Source organism: Cryptomeria japonica, chromosome 6, assembly GCF_030272615.1.
Source record: "Cryptomeria japonica chromosome 6, Sugi_1.0, whole genome shotgun sequence".
Lineage (NCBI taxonomy): Eukaryota > Viridiplantae > Streptophyta > Pinopsida > Cupressales > Cupressaceae > Cryptomeria > Cryptomeria japonica.
In genome coordinates, this window is record NC_081410.1 from 157,029,750 (window position 1) to 157,034,475 (window position 4,726).

Here is a 4,726-nt window from a genome sequence, read left to right on the forward strand (position 1 = left end):
TATAAAAAAAGGGAAAGATAGGCGAATTTTTTTGTTTAAGGGTTAGTGGGGAGTGGGGCCCACGGGTCCCATCACCACTGCGGGTCTACGAAAGCAGGCCTGCGGTGATGAGGGGACCCCGTGGTCCCCTCCACTACCCTGCGGCCACTGCCATGACAGTGATCGCAGGGGAAGTGGAGGGTGCCACTTCCCCAACGGTTACAATAACCGCCTCCCCCATGCACACCGCCCGATATTTTTTGAAACAATTTTTGAGAACATGTCGTTTGCTAAAATATAATCACTAATATATTTTATCATTTGAAATAAATTTTATATATATATATGGTTTACATTCCCAATTATTTAATGATATATATAAACAAAAAGAGTATTTATGAAAATAAGAACATGAATAAAATAGATAATCAAGTTATCGCAGAGGTAGGTAATTGTTTTAAATTGACTTCGCAGGAAATGAAAATAGAGAGATTTGCTTCAGCAAATAAAACAGATAATTAGAAATTAATTTCACAGGAAATAAAAATAGAGAGAGGTTTGTTTCAGCAATAAACAGATAATTAGAAATTGATTTCACAGGAAATAAAAATAGAGAGAGATTTGCTTCAGCAATAAACAGATAATTAGAAATTGATTTCACAGGAAATAAAAACAGAGAGAGATTTGCTTCAGCAAATAAACAGATAATTAGATTTCCACAGAGGATTATTCACAGAGAAATATATTCCTCCGTTGCAACTAATATTCACAGAGAGAAGTGTATAACCAGATAAAAATATTCATGAAATCAAATGAGAATAAGGAATTACTCACAGAGATAAATAACACAGAGGATTATTCACATAGAAATATATTCCTCCATTTCAACTAATATTCACAGAGAGAAGTATATAACTAGATAAAAATATTCATGAAATCAAATGAGAATAAGGAATTATTCACAGAGATGAATAACACATAGGATTATTCACAGAGAAGTATATTCCTCCATTTCAACTAATATTCACAGAGAGAAGTATATAACCAGATAAAAATATTCATGAAATCAAATGAGAATAAGGAATTATTCACAGAGATGAATAACACAGAGGATTATTTTCAGAGAGAAATGAATACATGAGATTTATATCTTATTATCAGGCATTTTCTATTCGTAGGGAAGTAAGATTTTTAATGTAAGAAAAGAATTACATTTAAATTTCCAATCTAGTAAATGAAATAGAGAGAAGAAAAGCAAGATCTGATATTTTCTAAAACAAATAATAAAGCTATCTTTCACATGCAAGCAAGATCTGATATTTCTTCTCTAAGAAAAAATTAAACAAATAAATAAGCTATCTTTTCAATATTATCACAAAAGAAAATTTTATAAAGGAAGATCTAGAAGCTATATTTTTGGATAATGTCATTTTCTCATATGGGAATGTGAAATAACAAGAGGAGAACCTGGCTTATCGAAGTTCGATGTTGAATCCAACTTTCTAGCTATCCTCCTTAGATCCTTCCTGGCCACTTGAGATAAATCTTTCAAACAATAACTTAACAAATCCTGCAATGAAAATGAGACTACCAAGAAGATCCTACTACTAAAAACTTGGGAAATTTTCTTCAAAACATAATCAACTCCCTTCTTTGAAACTTGCATACAATTTTATAAGAAAAATCCCTCCCTTCCACTATCTAGAGAATTTAATTTAAAAAAATAGATTCTTTTCCAATATTGGACTCATGCAAATTGATTAAAAACTTAGTGGGGGGAGTTACATGCAAGGTGGTGGAGATTCCTCTAGAAGCTTCTAATTCCTCCTACAACATGTGCCATAATTGGGAGTAAAAATAAAAATAAATAAAGCCTTTTGAATTATATTCTCCAAGTGTGTGTGTGTGTGCTTATTATTATTCTTTTATATTATTTATTCAATCATTTTAAATAGCTTAACCAAAAATATAATAGAATTGTGTTTAAATCAAAAAGTGATAAAGGAGGGATGTGACATAAATGTATTAAATAACTTATAAATGAATAAATAAATAAACCCGATAGATCCACTTGGACTTTGCCCTAAGATATCATTAATATCAATCGCATCTCCTTTTAACATTTCATTAATAATTTGAAAACACACTAGACAACTACTTTCATTGACCTGCTTGTTCTTCCCAACTTTCATTTTATTGATACTAAAACCAAAATAATGAAGGAAAGATATTAAATAACTTATAATGGAATAAATAAATAAACTAGATAGGTCCACTTGGACTTTGCCCTAAAATATCATTAATGTCAATCTCATCTATTTTTAACATTTCATTAATAATTCAAAACATTGTAGACAACCACTTTCATTGACCACACTTGCTCTTCCTGACTTTTCATTTGATTAAAATCATACAATTCAACGAAAAAATAAACTATTTATTTCAGCTGATAAGTCTTCACAGTACCACGAAAAAAGAAAATTTATCAAAATAGTTTGCTTGTAAAAACTCCCAACGAGAAGTTTTTTTAAATAGAGTCATATTCCATAAAATATTCCAAATCTTTGATGTATGTCAACGACTTGATTTTATTACAGATAGCTTGGAAGAAATCTTCACTATCTCATATACCTGATATATTGTACAAAGGTAAACCAGTGCATAGTGTCATAAATATGTGTATCCATTCTTCATTGTTATCTTTAAATCTCAAATTCCAAAGCTTAACAAGATAATTGTTGTGTGTGTGTTGTTTTTAAACATTTACAACAAGAATTTCATGAATAATTCGGGCTTTAAGCCATCACTATATGTTGCACTTCAAAAAATGATGTGCTTTGTTACTTTTATGCATGTGGTTCGAAGTACAAAGGTGAATTAAATAAATTGAAATATCATTGAATGAATTACGTATTAAAATATATTTTTCAAAATAAATAATTTTTCTATTGTAATCAATAGAAAGCAAGTGTCACATAGTGGTGAATACTTGCCTTCCTAGTATTGTAATAAAAATATTTGTTATCATTTTTTATTATTATAATTTTGAATTACCATTATGTTAAACTTATATTATTTTAATTATATTTATGTAATATTAAATATAATTCTCACTTCAATAAAATAGTATTAAAAATTATAATATAATATAAACATTATAGTAAAAATATACATTTTTCTTAGTAACATATATTGGAGTTGAGAAAATACAACACCACAAGAGCCCAAATGATCTCTGCAAGCTGAAAAACCTATTACAAGGAGAAGCAAGGAAGCAAATCACAGAAAATATGCTAAAAAAGAGAGAGCTCAATATTCACAAAAATGTGTAATGTAATCATCCTTCTTCTTACAATGAAAAGAATGAACTCAACCTTTAATAGGTCAAGAAACCCTAAAAAGGAAAACCTAGGTTTGCACATAATAATTAATAAAAGAATTAATTATTATGCACCTAAAGTTAGCTTAAGTGTAAAAGAGATAAAGGGAACTTAAATAATTAAACAAATGTTGTTTAATTAATCAAGTAAATACCCGAATACTCTAACACCCCCCCTTAAGCTAAACTTAGGGAGAAGCTAAAACCTAGAACAACTACTGAAAGCAAGAAAGATGGGTGCTGGCAACAAGGCCTGATCAGGTACCCGAATACAATGAAATCTCTATGAACTGGAGAAATAGAGAAAACCACGTGGGAAAAAACTCTACTCCAAAAAGAGATGGAAAAGAACACCATTGAAGCATGAAGAACCTGCAAACACTGTCGAAGAATAACTGCTGACCTGAAGAACCTCCATTGAAATAGAACATGACCAGGTAGAGAAGACTATAATCTGTATGAGTGCCCTCAAATGACACTACTTGAATTAGAAGGCAAACAAGGCAAACAATTGAAATCGAAGATACAGATGACATGAAAACACCAAAGCCTGAAGAGTTGATCAATCGAACCACAGAAGCATTAGAACCAACAGGACAAACCTCCCCATAATGCTGAAAAAGGAGAGGGATAGGAACACTGAAAATAATGGCCAAGAAGAACTGCATGACGAAGAACCAGGAACATCAAAGGTGCTGAGAAAAGTACATGGTGTCGTGGAAGGAACACTCACTTGACACATAGCATGAGGTGAATGTCATGGAAAGAACACTCACTGAACAAAGGTGGATGGCAAACAAGGCAAACATCAACCCCCTCATGGCACTTTATAAGTAATGCATGTACAACAAGGCACAAGATGTGTAAGATCCCAAGTAAACAATGCATGATGGCACTTTATGTCAGTGTGTTTTCATAAAATAAGCTACAATGATTAAAAAAAATGGAAATAGAAAGGAGAACCAAAATAGAGACATCATACTCAGAGAAGAGATCCCAGGACCTGAAACAACCAAGATATCCACTAGAGTGCTAAAAAGTAAAAAACTGAATAAAATATGCATGGAGCAAAATCTGGAAATAAAACTCATATGGCTAGAAAGTACACAACACACTCTTTCCAAAAATATAATTTTTTCAAAAAATGGAGTTCGAATGCTCATTTTATGGCTTCTAGAGTGCAAACAAGAGACCCCACTTTGATTGGAAAAAAACATAGTCAATCAGCAAAATTGGAAAAAAAAAAATACCAACATCACGAGGTCCGGCTCAGAACTAGCTTTCTGATGCCTATTTGTTTTTGAAAAAATGACTCTGTATGCCCAAGATAGAGCCAAAAAACCAAACCCACCTTCGAAACAAGAGGAA